At 36.8% G+C, this 25,638-nt stretch overlaps 1 long non-coding RNA gene across 1 annotated transcript in view; it reads right to left on the bottom strand.

Annotated features, from left to right (window-relative positions):
- The window catches only part of LOC139698684 (uncharacterized), a 127,627-nt gene that overhangs the window by 80,220 nt on the left and 21,769 nt on the right, over positions 1-25,638 (bottom strand). The gene's annotated exons all lie outside the window — the stretch shown is intronic.

The following is a 25,638-nucleotide window of genomic DNA, read 5'->3' as shown; positions in this document are numbered from 1 at the left end:
GTAATGAGAACACGATAGGAAATTTTATATTTTGTGGAAGAAAGTAATTTATCTCCTTCAGCGTTTCATTTGTTCTACTGAGGTTACCAATAGCCCAATTTTTTATGGCTACTGATTTGTATACCAACCAAAATTATTAAATACACCTAAATTATCACCATGCACTTTATTGGCATGGTTGAGATAAGAGGTAATATGCATATATACAGAGATTAAGCAAAAAATTAAAACATTTCTACAGACCTTCATTGATTGATAGGTACAGTCGTTCAATTTTCCGTCTTCCTAGGAATATCCATTAAAGCTTCTGCCAACAACGCGGCCCAAGGAATTTCTCCTTGCTGTTTCTATTTATTTTTCCCCTGCTAATCCCTAAAAAAGATGATTTTAAATATTTTCTACGAAACCGGACTAAGAGTGGGATTTTTTAATGCATCAGTTTAATTATCCAATCCTTTCATTCCTTTAAATTAACCCAGCAGTAAAAATTTGCGCACACCTTCCAGCGATGCGTATTTTCCATCACCCCTTTGATCTCTTTATGATGAAACTTCAAATTTAGTCTCCTGAATTTTGCATCTTCTTATATGAGAATTTATGATGATAGATCATGCTCGATTGCTTGGTTGAGTGAATCAAAACAAGGCACAATGCATACAACTAATGATCTGAGGTAAATAATTGAAGTCGCGTCACATCTTTTCTATTTGCGACCAAATGCTTCAGGATTTTCAATAATTTTTAATACGAGAACTAAATTTTTAAGTTAGATTCTTATTTGATAGAACCTCTAAATTCGCAACTGTATTTTTTAAAAGTTTCCAATATCAAAAGATAAAATATAACTCATATGACTCATGAATAAAACTATGAAACCAACCGTTATAAATTAATATATAAATATAAAATTGACTATATATATAAATATATATATAAGGTATTGATAATAATTTTGGTTGAATTATATAACGAATGCATAAATAATCTCGGTAATGTGTAATACTATAATTATAAAAAACGCCACCTGTTTAGATATGATTTCTAACAAACCCTGATAAGACGAGAGAATAAAATTAGCCTGCACGCTAAGCTATTTTTCCGGATGTCATATTTGTCAAGTAGTCAAAGATTCAATTGCCATACTGTTATAAATGCTCAATATTGAATGTAATTAATTATGAATCTATCGAGAATGTTTACATTCATAATAGGTATATTAATTAAATCGGAGACGCTCGATATCAATTAGGTATAGTGTAAATTATTATTAGTTTAATATTCTCAAAATTGTGTTAGCCATAGGAAACTTTTGGTTATAACCATCAGCTAAGAACATTTCATTTTGGCATGATTATAAACATTAATTATTTTCATAGATAGAGTGGCATTGATGGAATGGGAGTAGAAGAGAAGACTTCTTTATTTGGAGAAGATATTGGAAACGTATGATTTTAAGATAAACAAAAAATTAAAATAATTATCTTTGAAAGGAAAATGAAAGGCGGCACTAGAAAAGAGTTAGTGGCCGAAGACTCAACATCAAAAGAAGTTTAGTCCTTGGAGAATGAGGACCATTGGCAATGTAAAAATCAAGAATTTAATTAGCAGAATGTCATGAGCCAAAAAGGTTTTCACAGTGAAAAATTCTCTCGCAAAATAATGATTTAGCCGCGAAATTATAAGTCTTCATTAAAGAAAATATATGACTTCATGACAGATTTAAGGCATGAAATGACGCAGCAGAGGAAAATATATCATTGAAATAGATGGAAATGTGGTACTAAGGGAAAATAATGACGGCCAATTGAACAGGTCAAGTGATTAGCGAAGAATTTTTACGAAAAGTGGCAGAAGGAAGATACCTATTTAACGCTCTGCAAAACAGGGGGGGAAATAATTGAAATTATTGAAGATAACGGTAGAAGGCCTAGGGAATTGGAAGAAATACTGAGGAAAAACTTCTAGTGATACTTTGAATAAGTAATGTAGGAATATTAGGCGAAAAAATAAGAGTGCTTGAGGAAGTGCTAAGGAAGACGTAGTCGGGCAGGCGGCTATAACAGTCATTCAAAATATTCATGCTAAATATTTAGAGATTGTTTTACCCAATCCTAGAACCCATTATTAATACCAGTATTGGGGTATCTTTGAATATAATCCAGGAAATAATCTAGAACTATAAGATTTTTATTATTACCTTTTGTAAAACTTAACTATTGATTGGGAGAAAAATGCACCATAAGCGCTTTCAAATATCAAGACACTGGCATCAATTCCTTCCAAATTGGATTAAATACACCAAAATACTGAGAAAAATAATTTGCACCACTAAAACAGAAGTTCATTTTTGTGGAATAGAAAATATTACAAAATTATTTTTACATTCGCTGCCATAAACAGCGTCTTTCTACGAAATGGATCAGATGTCTCATAACGATGATGTTCATGATGTGGACGAAGTTGGTAAAATACCCTTTTGGCCATCATGAAGCAGATGCACAAATTACTTAACTTTTGGTTAATACACCAAGTTCCGGGGCTAACTGAATATTAACTTGACTCCCGAGCATCCTAAACGGGGCATCGTCATCATTCTAGTGGAGCCCTGCAAGCAAAGAGTTTATGAGGGGAAATTAGGGTGGGAGTGGCAAGGGAAGGTAAGGAGCAAGGGAAGTAAGGAGTAGAAAAGACTCGCATGATCTTGCAAATCCACTACACAATTCATGAAGAGGAAGGGTGGGAGTACACGTATCATCGGAGAGTTTCCACGGAGACGCAGGATAGAGCGTCCATTCTCTCCTTCGCCCACTTCCCTCCCCCTCCAAGTGGGGTCACGGCGGCCAGCTCATTCTAAATATGACATGAGAGAGGATGGAATGGCTCGAAAAACGCACTCGCCATGACTAAAACGCATTTATGCATCCTTACTAAGTCATGCGATGCCTCTCACTCCCCTTGTCAAAGTGCGACTCGTATTTGTGAAACCGCCCCTGCCTTCCCGTAGAAACGGATCCTTCTTCCTATCTCGACGTCTCCTGACAATTCTTTTCTCTTTATGAGTTCCTTCCTCTAGCAAGAGCAAGAGGACCGGAAAACGTGAAAAAGAAATCCAGTAGTTCACCGGTGACTTAAGGCTCCCGATCCAAGCTTGTCTCTCACCAATTTCCAGACCTGCATTTTCTAATGCTAAAATCAAAAATTGTATCTACAAGAATCAATCGCTTTTAAATCGCTAACGTAATCAAAATAAGGAGGGCGGCAACCAATTTTATCTCGACGTCACATCTAATATTTTCTGCCATGAGAATCAAGTTTCTGGGGAGAAGTTGGCTTTTGCAGCGATTTGGTATTCCTACGGTGACTTCCAAGTGTAGTTGCTTATTGATTTCAGGATATCCACAAGTATAGATTGATAACATTCAATATAAAACAACATATTTCTGTAACATCATCAAGTGGATGCTGGATATATACGAAGCAACTGCGGAATATTCCATTACTTTCTTTTGGATTCGTATATCGGAGATGGAAATACAAAGCCTTTCAACTTGCTCTGGGCTCCTGCGCTAGCACAGCTAAAAGCTACGATGAAAATAACGCCAGGCGTTTGCAATTGCATTAAAGGTCAGCAAATAATTGCAGTGCAATGCGACTTCCAGGTAACTTTTATTGATATACCTTGGTTACGCCAGTGTGTGGAGCCTGGGTTCTTTGGAAACCTACCAAATCTTGGAATCTACTGTTTGGTTACCGATAAAATGGAAATATATCGCGTAAATTCTTATAGAAATATATTTATCCGGGCAGTCTTCGTTTTTAATAAGAGTACTCTTCCTTTATATAACGCTATTGCGTGCATTTTGAATTAATCCCTCGTTACATGACCGTCTTCCTTGGGTGAGATTAAGAATATGTGGCGCCGTCTGAAAACTTTCCTTCTAATATGAACCAACATATGGCAGCGTAGGTTTTCGCGGCGGTGGTTTGAAGGATTCTGCATTATTGGGTTTCACCGCGTCGTTGTTTGATGCGGACGATAGTTTCGCCGAAGTTGCATTCGGCGTCTTCAGGTCGAAGATGAGGGATCGGATTTTTGCCACCCATGTATAGGTGGTCCCGTCTAGTGGCTGCTCGCTGATTGGTCCGTTTCCGGAGAACTCTTTTCCACGCGTTGTGGAGATGGTAGCGTTCATCTCTGTTGATGTTCTCCGGGTTTTTGGCGATCTCATTAGAGAAGCAATTGAGATCGCCAAAAACCTCCTTGTGAGTACCTCTCTCGTTCTTAAATCCAAACTGATCATACCCCAAGTGATTATTTGCCTTGCTCTCCATTCGTTTGTTGATGATCCTGGGGATTACTTTACCAGCGAGTAAAATCAGACATATTGTTATGTAGTCCTTACATGATGTAGCCTTTATCTTTTTCGGAATAGGAACTAGCGTTTGACTCCTGACCGGAGGGCCCGGGTCCGATTCCCGGGGAAGCCTCTCTGGGTACCTGCAGCTCCACCTTGGCTATGGGATTTTTCGTGCACCAGATCTTCCTGGCAAACCATACCCGGCACAGGAAAAGGAACTGGCCTCCCACCCAGTACTAAGCCCGACGGCGTGTGAAATTCACACGCCGCTGGGCTTAATATATATATATATATATATATATATATATATATATATATATATATATATATATACATACATACATATATATATTTTATGATGATCCTTAAAGGGATATTTCTTCTCAAATACCTCCACTTGTTAGGGCATTTAAAATAAATCTGTCTTTAAGGAGACTACTAGTGTAAAAATTTTAGCATCAGTATTTGAAGAGAATGTGTCTTCTTCTTAAGCATAATATATGATATTTTACTGTGGCAGGAGGACAGCAAAATTCCACACAAATTAATATCTGATACATAATTCTCAAGTGAGCGTAAAAATATTTAATCAATCCAAACGTTTTCTTGGAATGATTCTTTCCATACAGATACTGAAATCAATTAACGGGCTTAATTATGCTGAAATCATTAAATAATATAGCATAAAATTATCTATGCATCTTAAAATGCACCTTTTGAGAGACATGATTGCCTCGTGAGTTGATAACTATTTGTCAAACACAGTGTCCTGCTAGGGGCGTTATCACTAACCTACTAAGCTCTTCCACTGTGAACTATGGCCCCTGTTCCTCCCTTAACCACTAAAAAATCGAAGTAGCACTTATTGCACGAGGCACTAAATAGCTCGAGTCGTTTTCCCCATTAAGGATAGGAGGGTAAATAGGCCATACAATGTATAAAGAAGAGAAAGCAGAGTACTAAGCTCCGAAATACGGCGCCATAATGTGAGCATTTAAAATTATGTTAAGATACTCAAACGTTAATGAACAGCATAAATTCCGTAAAAAGTGGTTTGTTATCGGTAGTCAAAAATAGTGAAAATTTAAAGGGGATCACAAATGGAAACATTATTTTTAACAATTCAGTACATATATCATAACCAAAATATTAGATCACAAACATATTAATTTGTGTAACATGTGATTGACGAATAGCGTTAAACCACCGACAATTATTTATAAAACCTTCTCATCTCAATTCAACCTGAAATGAAAAATAACTTTAGCTTTTTTTTCATTACAGTTTCTAATATGTTCCGCATGATCTTAAATGGTTATAAAATCAAACTGGACATACCAAACGAAAGAAAGTTAGGGGGTGGCAGTACAATAAAATCGTCTAGCATTGCCTACTTTATAATGGCAATAAAACAAACACGCTAATGAAGAAAATTTAGAATTTAAGTATTACAAAAATCATGAAATTTCACGGTTCCTAAACCTATTCAAGAACTGAAAGAGTTGAATTATTATTCTATGTACATATGGTTAATAATATCTATGTATGTGTTCAATCTAAATGTTGTATTAGGAAAAATTAACTTGGAATTATTTTATTGATCATGACTCTTTTCGTAAAATGTGAATGAATTGCTGGTTTATCACGTGCAGATCAAAGTTATAGCATTGATTATATCAATATTTGAACCTGAATTTACATGTACATATTTTGTTATTCAATTGCATGTAGTGTTTATGGCAATTTGTGCAAATCAGGATAAAGTTGAATTAATCTCCGATATCCATCCGGCCTAAACAGATGGAAAATCACTGATTCTGTTAAACAGAATTACAGTATTTATTCCACCAATGGAACTACCCTGCTAAGCTGATAAAATAAAATTTATAGATCAGTTGTAAACAAAATCCAAATCATGCAAAAGATCGCATTCGCAGCTCGAATTAGTGAATAAAATCTAATTTTAATCGTTGTGCAGTTTTTTTCTCATTCATTTACAAGCATCCTGACAGTTAAAATGTATAAAATAAAATTATTGGCACGAGTGACTCTATATTGGGCAAGATGCTGACTTGAGTGAATTTATTCAGACATGTAATAGTATATTTTAAATAAATAGGCTAAAAACACTCGCCATAGCACTGTATTAAACGTCACACTTATTTGCAAATGATCAATGATATTCGCACGTTCCCGATTGTCTTTTCAATGATGAAACGTTTGAAATACCAAACGGACGGTACTCAATCCATCAGTCATGGATTTCCCTGGTGCCGGTCACCATGTTCAAAATTAATTCGATGAAGGTCACAATCTACCGACTAAATTGCTCCCATTTATAATCATGGCGTGTTTTCGGTGAACTCCTCGGCAATAGTAGTTAATTGAATTCATCACTGTTCATGCTCCTCAGGATGAATATAACCAGTACCATCGGGGAAATTAATATTTTTCCATTTCTTGATTACGGCCCGGTGAATTCCGTGCCCATTCAAACTTCTGCGGAATATTTCCTACGGTGCAGGTGAGACGGTCATATTAAATGCGAGCTTGATGGATGGACCTTCTCCAGTGCCTTTGCACGCAAAAACAGTTCATGGGGATTTCGCCAAAATAGAATGAAAAATCCGACTTGAAGCGCATGATAGGAAAAGAAAGGAGAGAGAATAATGAATAGTGAAATGCTTGTTGAAGTGGATAACGCGGAACAATAAATCTTCAGAAAGTCTAAAAGCGACCTCCATTATCTCCCCGCACTAAATCACCCCGCCAGTGTGATAAGTGATTACTCTGATCGCACGATAAACAAATTAATATTTTTTGTGAATTAATCGCAGAGTTTACCGTAAAAAGTGCTATTTTTAGAGATAAATACTCTATTCGATTCCTTTTACGAGAGTTATTTTTTTTTAAAAGTTGTCGATCGACAAAATAATAGCCTTCGTCAAATGAAATAAAAAAGTTTAAAATTGTTCTACTCCAACGAGAATAGATAGTATGCCTAGCAAGTTTCAGCCGGATTACATTGAAATTTAAATTGGCTCAGTGGGTTTGGAGTAATCGATAGTAAGTTTAGGAGCCGCGATTCGAATCCCGCTCGCACTGGATTTGGGCGATTTGGCCCTCAACTTCGAGACCACATAGGCAGGCATTTTTCCGTGTTCCAGTCGCCTTCGTGAAATTTTTCAGAACCTCTTTTCCATACCCGTCACCATTTATCCCTCACCTCAATTTATGTCATTAATCAACGTGAAATATTTTATATCCCCAGCTGCGCCAACCTTCCCGTACACGATAGGTATATATTAGGAATTCATTTGTATGCACCGCAACTGAAAATATTTCACTTTAAAATATTAGTGCAGTGTTATTCCAAGCATTTATTTGAAAAAAAGAATATTTTAGACTTTTGTCATCTAAATAGGGATTGCTTTCAACACTAGTTGATTTATTTGCTTGAAATATATCTTTTAGGTTATTTTTGTTGTCACATTTTTGTGACTCGGCGTTCAACCACCACTTGATTATTTCACATGCTTGAATATATGACTGTACGGTTTCCAATTGTTTCAACTTAATCTACATGATTTTCTACTTTTACTTCTCATAATTTCGCTAAGTTTTTCTTCAGTGGGCTTAAAACAGGCACGTAGAACAGTAAATACTACCACACTGCAAATAGCAACACTCAATTAACGCAACCTCGCTCAGGAGTATTAAACTGATCTTGTGGTCTTCTGTCGTAACCATAAATTGAAGTTTACCATCGTGCGTAAGCCAAAACATTTAGGCTTGGGAATTCACATGCAGTTTTCGTACACCGTACATCGGGCACTCTCCTAAGTATTTGTTCATATTAGTTAACCTTTTCATGAAATAAAATGAAAAATGCTTTGAAAGCATCCACAATAGGGAATTTTCTGACCCTGCACAGTCTATAGTTTCCAGTATGTAAGTATATTTGTTAAAAATTTGACTTCCAAATTACAAAATTCAAAAATAAATTCTATTAGACAAGAACGAATGTTTAATTTGAAATACTACCTTGATCAAAAAGTTCCCGGAATAACCACCGTGTGGCGCTCCCATCGTTCCAATTTGAGTTCTGTTTTTTTTGTTAAATTGGTACATCTGTTGTTGATATTCCCTTTAAATCTTAGTGTCATAACTTGACATTTGCAAAAGTTACGGTCGGTTTTCGGTATGTCCATCAGTGCTTCCTGCGATTTTTCCATTACTTCCTCTCGGCTGCTAAAACGCGTTCCCCGTAATGGTTTTTTAACTCGATTGAACAGAAAGAAGTCACAGGGAGCCAAATCAGGTGAATTCGGTGGCTGTTGGATGGTATTTGTTGCATTTTTCGTCAAAAAATTACGAATAATGATAGCACTGTGCGACGGTGCGTTATCATGGTGCAAAATCCACGAGTTTTCTGCCCACATTTCTGGTCTCTTTCGGCGAATTGCTTCACGCAAACGTCTCATAACGCCCAAATAATACTCTTTGTTTAAATTCATGATGCACTACACCGTTGTAATCCATGAAAACCGTCAGCATTGCCTTCTTTTTTGACTGAAAACGACGTGGTTTTTTTGGTCTCGGCTCATTTGGTGAACGCCATTCACTTGCCTGATGTCTGGATTGCGTGTCGTACTCATAAACCCACGTCTCGTCTCCAGTAATGATCCTTTTGATGAATGTGGGATCGGATTCAGCCTCGCAAATCATGTCTTTTGCGACGTCAACACGGTCTCTTTTTTGCATGAAATTGAGGTCTTTTGGCACCAACTTTGCTGCTACACGACGGAAACCCAAATCATTAACCACAATGTCTTGGGCGGATCCATAGGCAATGTTCAAGTCCTCCGCTATTTCTCTGATGGTTAATTTGCGGTTATTGACCAACATTTCTTTTACTTTATCAATTTTTTCACCGACTTTCGATGTCGATGGTCTGCCACTGCGTTCATCATCTTCGATTGACTCACGACCACTTCTGAACCGCTCGTGCCACTGGTAAACGACCGTTTTTTTTAGAGAATCGTTGCCGAAACACTTTTCCAACATTTCCAACGTCCGTGCGCCACTAAATCCGTTTTTTACGCAAAATTTAATACAAGTTCGTTGTTGCAAATTTAAATCCATTTCTGAAATTGTAAAAAATCGCCAACACACACAGAGATAGATGTACTCTTGGCTACGTAACTTTTGCAAATGTCAAGTTATGACACTAAGATTTAAAGGGAATATCAACAACAGATGTACCAATTTAACAAAAAAAAAACAGAACTCAAATCGGAACGATGGGAGCGCCACACGGTGGTTATTCCGGGAACTTTTTGATCAAGGTAGTATTGTATTACTGGGACCATCAGGAAAATAAATTAATGTAACAGTTGCTAACCCTATTTTGATTGAATCATAATAACAGCGGTTTATGAATGATTTTTATATGAAAGCCAAGTAGAAAATGAGAATCATTATAGATAAAACAAAATTAAAAGACCGGTAAACGTGGAAATTAGACAACTTTCCCATAGTATTTATACCTAAGATTAATATGAAGTTCTCATCTTCTGTGACATTCTGTCACAAATATAATTGGTGAAGATAAGAAAGAAAATTACCTGCCTAATAGGGTATGGACTTAGCATGAGTTTAGTTGAGGTTGAGGCAAGAAATAAATCCCCATTACAGTAAAAGACCAAAAATAAAAGTAAAACAATAAACATCAAACCATAGTCAGCAAAATAATTTGGTATTTCATCGCTTGAAAAAAGACGGCATTAATGGCAGGCTAACGAAGAAATCCGACGGTAATTCATCAAAGTTTAAAGGCCTGTCCTGTGATAGAAGACTAAATAATGCTAATAGTACTTACAGGAAGTAATAGGAGACTCATGATAGGTTTATCATCCCTCGAGGGAATCGACTCTTGGTACGAAGAGTCGTATTAGATTTTTCTAATGATAGAGCTCACAAAATGGCTGAAGGGTTTTTTGAAGCCTCCTTGATCCACGCACCTCTATAGACATGCGGTTTCAGTTGACGATCGTACCCTACCCTAGATGTCAAATCCAACCACGTTTATCGAGAATTTTCCCCGAGATTCATTTCTTCTTTTGGCGGACTCGCACTTCATCATTAGGTCCGTCCACGAGTCCCCCCGATATAAACCAATCGGTTTGTGCAGTCGAGTAAACCAATTCTTCTTGCTTTGGTGAGCACGCACGGAATAGATAAAAGAGAAGAGAATCGCTGCGTTTGCGCAGTCTATCAAATCGACCAGCTATGATCCTTTCCCTCACCAGTTCACTCGATGGATTTGCATGGCTATAAGGCTCTTTTATTATTTTGCTCAGGAATATATCAGCTCAATAACGTATTTGATGAAAGAAACTCACGACGAACGATTGTATTATTAGGCCTTTTCATCTGTAAGTGTAAGTCAGGAAATATTAAGGACTTCTGCAACAGTATTAAGCATTCGTTTGATGAGGAATACAAGAAAAAAATTGCATCGACATTTTCCCCCATCCATTTCCTTGGATTGACAACGTGAGATGGAGAGGAAGTGAGATCAAACTAAAGAGGTCCAGGATAGTTGACAACGTTGGACACAAACCGGATATGATGTCATCGTACAGTTACAGAGAACAGAGACTGTATTGAAACCGATTTAGGTCAATTTCAAGCTGAAAAACGTTCAACAAAGAAAACCAATGCTCAAGAAAACGTATTCCATGTAAAAAGCTTGAAAACTCAAAAACAAAGAAAACCTTTCAAACTATAAGAAGCTGTTCGAGATTTCGATGACCCCAGGCAAATAAATGGCGAGCTCTATTTTTCAAAAAATATCAGAAGTCATTTAAGAAATTACACCCAATAACTTCACTCATCACGCATATTACACTTAAATAAATACACAATGTATGAGTGTATATGTGCAAAAATCTTTTAGTAATCTACCTATTAAGGTAGGTTTTGGCAGGACAACCCTACCAATTAAATATTTTTTTAACTAAACACGCAACCAAACATCCTACTCTCTACCACAAGTTGCTCTTCATTCCTGTAAATTTCCTTCCTCCCTTCATCCCGTCCAACATTCCTATCCCATTCCTGCCCTTTCCACGTTTGCCTAACATTCTCCCCTCTATTATAATTTTCAACATCCCACTGCCGAATCAATACGCCCTTCATCAATTTTCCTGCCTCCTTAGGATTTCTCCCTAAAAAACCCATCTCCTCGCTCACCATACCTAGTACTTCTTTGTTTTCCTTTCGGTTCATTTCACCTTCTTCATTCTTCTCCAAGCCCACATTTCAAAATCCTCTAATTTACTTCTATTATTCTGCTTCAGTAACCACCTCTCTGCACCGCACATAGCTACGCACCATATCAAAGTTTTTACGAGTCTTTTCTTAACATCCTTACTCGACGTCCCTGTCATCAATACTCTCTTTTGGAAGACTATTAGCGTAACTCTTCTCCTTGAGTCCTTACTACTTTGACCATGTTGGTCCAAAACACTTCCTAAATACGTAAACGGTTCCACCTGCTCTAGTTTTGCCCTCCTATTTCAATGCTTACCTTATCCTTTTCCTTTCCGGAAAACGGCATAACGTTTGATTTATTTGTATTGATTCTCATAATCATTTCTCATTTTTTACATTTTACAACGCACTAAATTTCCAATTCACTCAGCAATGCTTGCAACCCCTTTGCTGTCTGAAAACTAGAGCTTATTCATCGGCAAACCTAAATGATTTTACGGATTCCCCGCCAACTTTCATTGCTACCTCCAGCTTTTCCCATGCCTCTTATAACTTCCACATATACATTGAACAGCACCAGGGAAAATGGACAACCCTGCCTTAAATCTCTTCCTAACACTGCGCATCCGGACTCTCCATTCCCCACTCGCACCTGAGCAGTCTGAGACGTGTACAGGTTGCAAATTAGCCTCCTGCCTCCAGAATCGATTCCTATTTTCTGCAGTACACTCATTAGTTTTTTTCCAATTCACTCTATCAAAGGCCTTTTTGAAATCTACGAAACAGGAAAATACGTCCTTATTGTATTCTATATACCTCTCGATTAATGATATCATTACTGTTATAACATCGCGGATGATCCCCTTTCCTAAACCCAACCTTATAATCCCCTAAGTAATCATTTTCCCTACTTTCTATCCTTCTGCCTTGTCTTTTAACTTTTTGCCTTGCTCTCCATCCTTTTTTTCATGCTCCTGAGAACCACTTGAGCTGCATGTGAAATCAAACGTATTGTTCCATAGTGCTCACATGATATAGCCTTTTTCTAATATAATCTTTTTCGGAATACAACACTGATCTCACAAATTCTTTCGGCCAGATTCCTTCCTCATTGATGCTACAAATCAGCCCATGTAGGCTCTTTCTCCCGCATACTCCTAAACCATTTCCTAGTCCCGCAGGGATAAAGTTTACCCCCACAGTCTTACTTGACTTTACCCCCCTTAATGCTCGTTCTGTCTCATCGACGAGTATGTCTGGAGCTATCTTCAACTACGCCATATTCTCTTTCTATATCTAAGTTTGTTGGCCTATGTTTATTAGCATACAGTTCCTCTATTTACCCCATCCATCTCTCTTGTATCTTTTCTGGGTCAACTAACATCGTATACGACTAAACTCTTAACTATTGGCACATATCTTTCCTTCTTACTTCTCGTAAGTGATTTAACCTTGCTGTATTGCTTGTATAGCGCATAAACTTCACCCTTCTTTTACAAACTTTCCATATCCTCGCACTGCGTCTTTCACCATTCTTCTTCTTCTTCTTTGTTTGTTGGCCGTTTCAATTTGTTATTTACCTCTTTGTATTTCCTTCTGCCTAACTCTACTTTTATATTTTCTTTTATCGTCTATCCTTCTAATCATCTCATCCGTGATCCATGGTTTCCCTGTCCTTTTTCCATTCACGGCTCCTATAGATACGTTTGCGGCTTTCAAAATCCCTTTTTTGATGTATTCCCATTTTTCCTCGATATTACTAAGCTATTTAGACCCATCCCTGATTTTCTTAATAGCCTGCTGATGCTCCTTCCTTGTATATCCATTTAATACTTCTACATACCATTTCCTAACACGTAACCTCAGCCTTATCTTTTTAAATTGAACGCTAAAAAAACAACTAATTTGCGATCAGATTCCGCATTCACACCTTGGTAATTTGTGCGAATTTACCACACCGTTCGTAAACCTGTGCCTAATCATAATATAATCCAACTGGTATCTTTTTGAGGCACCTGGCATCCTCCATGTATACCTACGCCTTTTTTGGTGCCTAAACAAAGTGTTAGTGGTGACGTACCCCTGTCTCATGCCCGTCTTCACCTAATGCATATTCAGTTCTGCTGACGCCGGTTTTGCTTGGCAAGGTTTTCGTGAGATGACGACCGCGGATGACTTACTTTTCCCGGTTCCCGGTACGATAAACGGCCGATTGGGCCGAGTCCCGCAGTTGCCTAGAATCATATTCTCTGTACTGTCTATCATAATATTCTTGGGCATCATAATTGGGGGTGGGTTCCCGTTGCCTTCCTCAATAGTGTATTTAATGTGACACCATCACCCATTGCCCCCCCCCCACTGGGTTCACACGCCTTTGCAGCTTTCTCACTTAGGAACAGACGCTGCGTGGACTACCTTTCGTCTTGCTCCTTACCTTCGACCTATCTGGCATGGATGAACCTACCAGGAACAATTATCATTGCTCCCGCCAGCACTGCTCTAGCGGTCATCGGAACGCACAAGCCCATCCATCACCTCAAGGTTGTAGTCCACGGGAGGGACTATCCATTATTCATTCACATGGCATACATATAAGAAAAAGGGATAGGAACACAAATAAAAGATGAACACCGTAGAGGTGAGGAAGGCGGAACTAAGCAGATGACAAGCGCAAAAATATGATTGTATGATTGATTATATATATATATATATATATATATATATATATATATATATATATATATATAATATTATTGATGTTATCTATACATTATATATACATATATATGTATATATATATTTAATATTATTGATTATATATATTATATTATTGATTTTAATATATACATGTATATATATATATATATATATTTATAAAAATATATAAATATATATATGTACTCGTATAATATAAAAATATATATATTTATAAAAATATATATACTATATATATGTGTGTGTCTGTGTGTGTAAAACATAAATTCCACTGACAATATAATTTTGCATAAAATAATCACGAAGTAGCAAATGACAGGTCACGCGCCTGATTGCTATAAGCCCAATATTTTTCAACATCAATAATTCTACTTTACTATGACCACCTACACATTATACAATGTTGGGCCAAAAAGGCCATGTGCGACAAGGTCTGATTTTAATCCGGAAGGGAAAAAATGGTATTTCCCTTAACAGTCTACAATTATCCAAAACTGATATTCCACAGCACCTCAGGATTGCGTGACGTCATACAATTTGGAGATCGGGGACAATCTTGTTGATTTATTCGTCAAAGAATAGAAAATCGCAACATCTAAAGGCTGCCCAAGATCGTATCTCTTAAGAAAAAGCAGATTGATAACGACAAAAACTGTCAGGAGCCTCTTATGTTGAGCATCTAGTAGTCATGAAGTACTTTTATCACGACTGCGAATGAGCATCAAATGAGAAACTCGCACTCTCTCCACGTCCAAAAGGTGAACTTTGTCGGTGATATCTTCTCTCCACCGAATACTTCAGTATTTTTTTCTCTCCCTCTCTTTTTCCCTTGCAATACTCAAGTTCAAGACCTGGAGCCCTGCATTAAAAGTCGTACGTCAGCGGACAGCAAAATTTTCATCGCACACAGACGGAAAAAGAGATGAGTTAGGAGGCGAAGGGATGAGCTATGAGTGGATACTGCCTCAAAAGGAATTTACATAGAAAGATACGGTTTCAGAATGTGTCATCATAAGAAGTTTTGAATTAAGCAATGTTTTAAATGAAGTTCATTACATTTGCTGTGGATTTTATTGTAATGTTTTTTCGTCGTGCTTTAGGAAAAAATTAATATTAATGCTTGCCATTTCTCATATCCCTGGCAAGAAATCAGTTAATTACCCTCAATCTCGTTGAAGTAAAGAAAAATTATTTTGATTATTTAACAGTCTCCCACGAGCAACAATTTTCATTTCTTCTTTGCATCTACTCGTGTCTTTTGTTACAGATTTTATGCTTTTTTTCAACGATTTTTTTGCCACGAGGGATATTTTCTTCACTAATATTTCCTATGCAACATTTTTCTCCATATTTTCAAAATCTCCATCATATCCCACCAATCATTTGATGGAGTATTGCAGGGGATGTTAAAAAATAGCCATTTTTTAAATTTTGTGATACATGTATGACCTACTGTATCATTTTAATTTGCGATTCTGTGTGTTCTTTAATTCGCATTGTCTTCTGTGTTGATTTATAGTGTTACAGTTGCATGTTGTCAGAGAGGAGATAAAGAAACTTAAATCGATCTCTAAGGCAGTCAATTTCCCTTAACTACTTATGACCTCGCCTACCAATATTAATTATTAGTTAAGCGTTGTTGGGGAAAGAATTTTTCCTTCAATATCAATCAGCATTTAACTTAAATTTGATTTAAGACTCCAGAACCAGAATTTCCTAAAATAGTCACAAGATTTAAATTCGTTTAGAGCATTTTTTAGGAAACGGGCGGATTTCCCTCGAACTCGTTGAATTCAAGACATATGCGCAGGGTTTTAAATGCTCTAACCTTATTCAAGGTGATGTATGACCAACTCAAAATAGTACCTGTCCTTAACTTTTTCATTACAGCACTTCCACACTATCGTTTTATGAAACTAGTGTTTTCAACGCAGCTCCGCAGATGTTCTTAATGTATATTCTCCATGTAAGGTCCTACGTTAGTGTGTGGCTATGCCCCTCGCCCTTCATAAATCATTACAAGGAATGACTCCTAAAATGTTTGGAAGAAAATTTGGGAAAGTTTTCTTTCGAATGGGTACTGCGGTTGATACTTTTATTCTTCTATTACCAACACCCAAAACCACGAAATCAGTCAACCAAAGGTTCGTTTGATAGGTGAGATTAGATTTCGCCACGTACGAGTCCACGTGTAAGGGAAAATTAACAGCATAGGTTCGAGGGAACTGTTATTTTCATGTGAATTCTGTTGTTTCTTTGAAAGATGTGACATTTAAATGGTAATATACCAAACGTGAACCTCGGAACGCTCAAAGACTACACCTGGATTCAAATCGGTGATCCTTCGATAAGTAGTTAAGGGTTTCACCCACTAGTAAACTTGTTTTTAGGAGTCACTTTGCGGTAATTTATGCATTATACATCTTTAAAAGACCGTGCAACCTTTTTATTTTCCGCCAAGGTTTCAACTTATACAAAAACCATTTCCTAGGTGATTATGGTTAGGACTGCGGAGCCAATAGAGAAGACCAGGGTTAAAGAGTGACGTCGGAGTGAGTAGAAAAAGCTTCTACCCCAGAGAAGAGGGTAATTTGGACTCGTGTTGCTCAAAATAATAAGCAGGTTTATGAAATTTAAGCAGCTTTATGTAACTGCTTATGAATTAACTTGAGTGCATGTTTCGGGGATAACGATAGTTAATGCCGGTGTATTTTTTCAAAGTGTGACATATCTAATATCCCAAGGTTATTGATATTCAAGAGTTACATGATATTCCAAAAGAACCTCATAACACAAAGCTTTAGATTTATACGTCTCATAAAAATTCCACCTTTTTAGAATATTTAAATTGGTTCTTCAGAAAAATTTCACACTTGGAAAGGGGTACCAAAGTAGAAATTTATCAAAGACATGCCTCATTGTAGTCACAAGGCTTTTGAAGATATTTTCATCGTAGAGGGCTCCATTCAAGGTCTGTAGTAGCAGGTTTCCCTTCGAGTCATCTTTAACATAATCCCATAATTTATTCACAAATAATAAAAATATTAGCAGCACAAGGTTCTCTAAATGTTAATGGAGTGGAGGACTCATAGTTTCAAGTTGGTAGAGGGGTAATGGCATACAAAATATTGGTTTTACGACTGAAATATAGCAAAGGCTTCCCAGTCTTATGGACGAAGCGCGATTGGTACCAATGCCATTAACTCTCAGACACGGCACTTCAACCCAGATAAGCAATTTTAACCAGATATGAGAACCTTTTGAGAAATAAAAAGCGAACAAATGAGGCGTTAAAACGAGAAAGGGTACCTGAGATGCAGGGTTCATAAAAAGAGGGTAGGGGCGTTTTTGAAGTGGAGGGGGGGAGAGAGGAATGGAGCAAGAGACGTGACGATGAGAAGCCTTCCGTGGGAAACGTCGAAAAGTCAAAAGTAAGTTAGAAAACGAGAAGAGACCAAGGAGGGAAATGGTAAGGATCTGTGAAAGAGGATGCCGGGTTTATATCCTCTTCTCTTTCGCTCTTTTCCTCTTCTTTTCGCTCGGGATGTTTAAAGAGAAGTCACTTCGAAAATTTTCAGGGTGGCAAGAGAAAATAAATGATAGCGGCGACATTTAAGAGGGTGAAGGCGTAAATTTAACGTAATATGCCACAGTGAATGTAGAAAACCAAGAGTAATACCACCATACTTGAAAAATGCATCCATATGTAGGCTGAAGTTTTTGAGTGACGGAAGCAAACGTGTTTTGAAATAGTAATTTTCCACAGCGATTGACACAGAAAAAGTGTAATTTTCTATATCAATTAATTGCACACAACGCGATTCATAATTGTTCCATCTTCGGGGATGCGATACAGGTTTTTAATTCCGGAATAGAGCTTCTAAAAATAGTGGCAACACATATGTGGGAGAGTAGGCACGTTGTATGTGATAAATCGCCGAGGAAATTTTCATTTTTTACTATTTCACTGTATGTGCAATAGCTATATATTATTAACTCTCTTTACTGCCAGGAATGGCATAGTAGTCAAAACAAAAAATCCAGCATTGATATATAAGAGCAGTGCTAACTCCGAATTCTCTCTGCCACTGCCACGCATGGACTCCTCGTATTCAGGGTATGGAGATCCACTTACATTCCCTGTACGGCCCATCGGATTTCCACGGAATCCTTTTGGCGAGAAAATCGTATCCATTGGATTTTAGGTAAGGCTCTACAGGGGCGTAATTTGGATTTAGAACCCGCGACCTTCCGACCAGCAGCCGACCGTTCGTATTTACTAGGCTACCGAGCCGCAAGTCTTTCTGGGTCGATGCATAAAACATCGACATCTACTGGAAGGTTTCTCTGATTGGTGAGACCAGGGCACAACCTGTACTGTGCCCAACGGTCTGTGAAATTCACACAATCAGTTTAGGAGAGGTCAATTCCTATCACGGAACCCAATGCGGTTTCGCATAAAGTTTTGGTACCCAGCAAAACAGACAACCTATAGGTTCATAAGGTTTCCAACGTCAGGATTTAAACTCAGGAGTTTGCAGTCTAGAAACTATCCCGAGCTGATGTTTATGTTCTCATATTTTTAACCCATTCGTCTCCATATTGTTTTCGCCCATCACAATCGTCATCTTAATCTAAAGATATAGTCTTTGACTAACTTGTAACTTGTGATAAGTACTTTTTTGATGACCCCCGGAAAATAATACGCAATGCTGAAGACTTTTAGAGCCATCAATCATGAAACATTTCACATGAATGCTTTTTTTAGTGCGTTAGTATTATGATAATCCTTCATGCATTCCAAAACTCTTCGTAGCCATTCAAGGTCAACTAATAGGTCAACCCTTCTGAGGTATTTCGTGTTACACTACCTCCCGAAGTCCACCTTATCACAGACATCTGTTCACGAAAGGTATCATTTCAATATTTTTCTTAAAAAAATTTGTGCAATGTGTCACCTAGAATTTCTGCCAACTTATATTTCAATTTAGATACTCATTTCCAGTTTTTCCGGTCACAGCATATAATAGTCTATTTAGTACGATCACATACTAGAACCGTATTTTTCAGCAAAAAAATTAAAATACAAATGTGAATATAGCGATGGTAAACTTGAATATAAATTATCTATGAAGATATTAAAAATTTTGTAACAGGCTAATGTCAAGATAGTTAATTAAAATCGGTAGGACAGGAACTTGCGCTTTATGCACGAAAGTTCCCGCAGCTCTCTATTAAAATATTTTACTTCGTCTTTTTGTGATCAGTTTTTGAGCTTCAGTAAGATGACGAATTGTAGTTTTAGTTAAAGGTAGGATTGTATCACGCATTCATATGCTACGTTGTCACTCAATCTTATGAGCTTTTCTTTAATATAAACTGAAGAAATATCCATGTACCTAATGAAGTTATCACATTAATAGGTATATGAAGTATAACTGCAACATGCAGTGGATATGGTATATGAAGTATATCTGCAGCAAAAGGACGAGATGCATCCCCTTTATAATCTTTTCGTTAGCCTGTTAAATGAAGGCATCCAGGGAACATTCCTGCACAGTTGTATTTACGATACTCCTCCTATATATGAATTCCTATGCTTTCGTCGCCATAAGCACATGTGGGGCATCCCTCACAAAGTAAGCTACCTTCTCTGGTATACTCATCAATCAAGATTTTAATTATATTCGCGGTAATGGTCATCTACGAAAGCCCATTTAACTAGGCAATTTCATTGCTACACAAACGATGGTGATTCCTATACACCGTATTTGGAACCTCTGAATATTATGTCATTGTCTACCTGTATTTGCACATCCGGTGGTATAACTTTGTAAAATATGTTCATCCTAATAAAATAACACTTAATCCTCCACTATTTATAGGTTATGACCACGGTTTTAAGAACTTCATGTCAGAGAGGTCTTACTTTGAACTATGGCATGAAGTTGTTGACCCCACTGTCGGGACCAATACATATTTTGTATTTACTCAGTGTGATTTTATTATAGAGTGCAGTGCCTAAGCAGTATTAAAAATGGCTGAGCTAAAATAAATGCATTTAAAATACACAAATTCATCTCAAAATAGGAGAAATATTATACAAAATCCTTGAAAAAAATTATAATATTTCTAATAAATGCTAAGATTTCGTTTCTGAAATTAGATGAGTTCGATAGTCAGACTGATATTGAAAATAAGCGGCTAAGTTCAAACATTCTAACTTTAACACTATAAAAATTCCCGGCAATTCGACATACCACACGCAAGCAGTACGCATGTGCTGAAGTAAAAATAATTCGTAACTAATGGTGCTGCATGTTCTTAGCTTCATCCTCCTCAATTCCAACTTACTTAATTATTCACAAGTAGTCTACTGTAGGTATCATTTTGGTTCTATGCAAGCTCTTGGGAAAGCCAAGAATTGTTTCATTTCCCCGAGTTCATTCATGCTAAATCCACTATTTCCAATTATCACTTAAACTTCACAGCTACAATTATTTATTTGCTAATTAATAATGTCGCTGTATAATTTTTAATATTATTAATTCCTTTTATTGAACAATTACATATTTTCAATGTCTAAGATTTTTTTTTATCTTTTTATCTTTTAAGATACCAAAATAAGGTTGCCAAATAGACAAAGGAAAAGTCTAAAGATGTGCAAAAGAGGGAACAGCAGCAGTATAGAGTGAAAGAGAAGTCTAAGGGAAGCAAAGTAATGTGGAGGCTTTTAAGGCGAAGGATCGTTGTTTGTGAGGCGCGGTTCAATGACGTGAGCTCTGAAAGCAGGCAAGGAGCAGAGGTGTAAAAGGAGAGAGAGAGAGAGAAGTTGTGAGGTGTAGTGCAATGCGGCAAGGTGTAATGGATCACAGGATTACGCAACGCAGTCCAAATGAGCACGTAGACATAATGCGGAACTGTTAGAGACTCACCCCGGACTCGTCGTGTATGTTGTGGTGCACACCTCCCAATTTTACGAACTGCTCATTCCTGAAATTAATTTAGAGCCGTATGCTTCCGTTCGAGGATTATTTTCGGAGGGAATACATGCTAAGTGGCTGCTCGCAAAAATGAGCAAATGCAATATTTATTAAATTTGCGAACAAACCATCCCATGTCATATTTAGTGTAAGCCGAATGCGCATTTGCTGTTTTGCATTTTCACTGCAAGAACATGGTAAGCCTTTTCCTAAAATGCTTTGATTGTTATTACTTTCCTACTAATGGCATTAAAATGCATTTAGTTTAGTCATTTCATTTCGGGTAATTATTTTGTGCTTGATTACATTTATGAAAAACAATTGATTAAACTCTTTGAAAACTGAAAGATGTTATTTTAAAAATGAAGCGTACTCAAAAATATATGCCGTGCATATTTAATAAATAATATTAAAATTTCCGCTTTTTAGGCAGACTAAAACAAATAATCCGCTACCGATTAATTATTGTTTCGAGCTAATTTATTTTTTTAAACTGAGCATGCCATTTTTTTCAAGAGAAAGCGCCTCGTTAGATGCTAGAGGTTACGGAAAATTTCAGGCATTAATTTCCAAAATTTCGACAAACAGATGATGAGAGAAGTGAATTGCATCTTGACCTACCCTATAAATGCATGACGGAACTAAGCACGTAAAGAGGTGTTCGGGATTTTGAAAGTGAACCCAATGCCGGAAAACTCTTGAATTCCATGAAAACATAAAAATAAATATATTATTGCGGTGGACTACTGTTAATAATAAAAATGTTTTTATGATTAACAGTATTCCACCGACGTAGAGTAGGCTATGGACCTACATACTATTGCATTAGTCCGCCTTAAACTAACCTGATGCAAAAAATCCTTATATCCCAGGCATTACTTTACAATAACTCATTTTCTAGTTCAGTATATCTTCTATTATACCTTAATTCCATCAAAAATGTCTAATTCTTCCCCCTTCCACCTCGCTTTACCAGAATTCTCCTCCCAGTTTTCCCTTTTAGAACCCCATTGTCTCTCAGTATCTCCTCCATTTATCTGTCCTGGCTTCTCCTTAGTTCTCCCAACAACAATATCTCTTCATCTACGCCGCCAAGAGCTTCCGCAATGGTTTTCCTTTCCATTCATTTTATTGATAAAAATTAAAGATTAAGGAAGGATCAGTGAGAAATAGCAAACAAAATAAGTGGTAGCCAATTTAGATCTATTGTTACTGGAGTAAGATTCACATGAAGAATACCGCGTAATACTGGCGATTTCACCAAAAGACGGAAGAATTATATTTGGTTGGTAACAAAGTACAAAAAAATTCCTACGGAGATTTTTTGAAATTTTAACCTTTAAAATTTTCTAAACATTAAATAACGGAACATACATTGCGGACACTGATTGCGGAGCTGACACTAATGACACAAATTGCCCAGAATTCAGCGATTCCCATAATGCATTCGAATAAAAAATTATAGAATAGATGAATATTTCAACGGAAAACCCAAGTGTAAGCCAAAAATTTCTTATATTAAAAGTATTTAGAGCGCGGTGAAACAACAGTGAGACTATCACGGGAGGCCAATGAAAGCAAATAAAGAATATAATATCCGAAGTAGCAGGTGAACAACCCGTGAGTAAGGCGACGAAATCTAAGCGACCTAGGACAATAGCATGAATGAGGGATCTCATAGAGGAAAGAAGAAAATATTATAATCTTGGAAATTAAACCAACTGAAACGAGAGTAGACCAAGAAGAATAAATAGACACCTGCTATGAGGAAATTTATTACACCATTAAGAAGGGAAATATAAAAACCGCATTAAAAACATGCAAAGAGACAATTCGGAGAAAGGAAAACGAAATCCCACAACGTCCGAGATACTAATTGAAACAAACATAATAGAAGTTGAAACCATTTGAATTGAATGGAAGGTACACAATGAAGAACTCTATGAAGAACCCAGACCACTCGAAGGTGATTTAATTCATGAGGATATCTTAACAGGAAAAGATGAATTGGGTCCGGAAACACTGAGAAGCAAAATTCGAAAGAATTTTGAAAGATAAAAACAACAACAAGCATCAGGAGTTGACAAAATATACGGAGAAATAATCAAGGCAAACGGGGTCAAGCTGAATAAGACTCAAGCTATGCTAGGTCCGTTTTAAACTACCAGGGTACTTCGAGATCTGGGTGATGATTGCAATACTGAAGAGACCAAGAATAGATAAATGGGAAGAATATAGAGCATTGAGCCTGAACGCATCGAAAACATTTCCTCAAATTATGTGGTGATAAACTAGAAGTAAATGTAGGCAAAAACCACACATAAAACCAATTGTGGTTCAGGGAAAATCAAGGGACAAGAGAGGCTTAACTGAGCTTGAGGATACTGGCCGAAAAAATGACATACAAACTGACAAATTATCATACGTAGCATTTGTAAACTTGGAGGAAGCCTTCGACAACTCTTGAAAGAATAAGATGCTCATGATTCTAGAAACACTTTGAATAGACTTTAACGTCGCAATCAGGTTATCATATAGTATTTCAAATAAGAAACGGACGGAAAATATAAGCTAAAATGGAAAAAAATATTTGACTAGGATACTAAGAAACTCTAATCAAGGAATAGCTAGAGGAGGCAAAAAATAAGTATTATAATAAAAAAACCATCATAATAAAATAAGAATTATAATAAAATAAACCTTCAACATTAAAGAAGTCAACGTGAATGAAGGTAAAGTGCTCTGGTTAGCAGACGACATCACAGTAGTGCAACAATAGCTCAAGATAAGAAGGCGTCAATGAAGAAGATGAAACTACCACGTTCAACGAAGAATCAATGAAGAAGTTTACCAATAAGTTAGTAAACACTATACGGACCAGAGGCATGAAACATTGGAAAGTGGACTAGTAAAGAAAAGAAAGCTTTAAAAGCGTGGTGCTGGAGATCATATGAACGGACAAAGTGTGGAAAGACGAAGTATATAGAAAAGTAAAAGAGGAAAATAGGATATGAAGAACTATAGTATACAGTGAAGAAGAACTTGATGAATGGGACACACCTCTTGGTGCAATAGATTATTAATAAACATAACAGGAGTGAAATTTGAATGAAATATCTAGCAAGATAAACCATCAGACAAACAGGACAAATTAAGAATAAATATTAAAGGAAAAACTATAACGTAGTTATGAAATTATCAATGAATACAGGAAAGTGGAGGAAAACTAATTTCAATCTTAAGATTGAGATCCTGATGACGATGAAATCAAAAACTGACAACTTATTTTTCCACGGATTTGTTTATTTTTACTTTGAGTTTAAAAGTAATTAATGAAATTAGTGAAGCAGTTCATGTCACAGTCTCCTATGGTGAAATATATTTTCATTTCAGACGGTTCTGGTGATTTTTGAGTGCTTGAGCCCGGTTATCATACTCACCAAAGTAAAATTGCAACAATTCACAAAAGGCATATCTTGGATGACATTCAAAACTGCGGAATTTTGAACGGTAATATTCTTAACCCGCTTAATACAACTAACATCAACAGATTTTTATTTTTCTAATTTATTCCTAACCATTTTTTTCTTTAAATAATTGTTTTCCATAGCTTTTCCATTTCTCTTGAAAGTATAACCTAAAATACGATTACCAATAAATACGATGTCGTCCTCTATGGTGATACAAACATTAGAAAACGCATGAGGTTTTATCAATATTTCGTGCATAAAGTACATATAAATTGGTATTCACTCGGCAATATATTATTAACGGAAATGAGTTGGAAAGCTAAATGATACATAACAGTCACTGCTTTTTTACTATTCTCAAGATATTAATATGAAAGTAATATCGTTCGTAGTATTTCTAGTAGTTTTGGTTTTAAAATAGTTTTCCGTGAGACTGCGAGTAGAAAAATTAAGGATTTCAGCAAAGCTGACTGGAACGTGCTCATGCCAACTTTAATTGAGCGAAAAATATCACCATAGTGTGTCAAGCAAAGGTGTAAAACGAACATTCCCAATTTTCGTCTCCGAGTCCCAAAATTTAGACTTAAGCGTGAAATCCAGCCACGCGTGCCTCATTGAGAATCGCAGCAATCTCATGATTTAACGCAATTATTTATATCAAGCTCTCATTTTGCGCTAAAATTCTTTTCTCGCTGGCTTTACGCTGCTTCGTGTGTTCCACACCCTTTCCACGCTTCGTTCTCCAGAGCGAAGAGTCTCAACAGGTGTGTCTGGAAGCGAAGAGCTTTTGCGCTTGGAAAGATTGAACAGACAACGGCTGGGCCTTTTCTTATT

The sequence above is a fragment of the Hetaerina americana genome, unplaced genomic scaffold (genome assembly GCF_022747635.1).
Source record: "Hetaerina americana unplaced genomic scaffold, ioHetAmer1.1.p SCAF_10, whole genome shotgun sequence".
In the NCBI taxonomy this organism is placed as follows: Eukaryota; Metazoa; Arthropoda; class Insecta; order Odonata; family Calopterygidae; genus Hetaerina; species Hetaerina americana.
The sequence above is the reverse complement of the archived record's forward strand: the minus strand, read 5'-3'. Positions and strand labels throughout refer to the sequence as shown.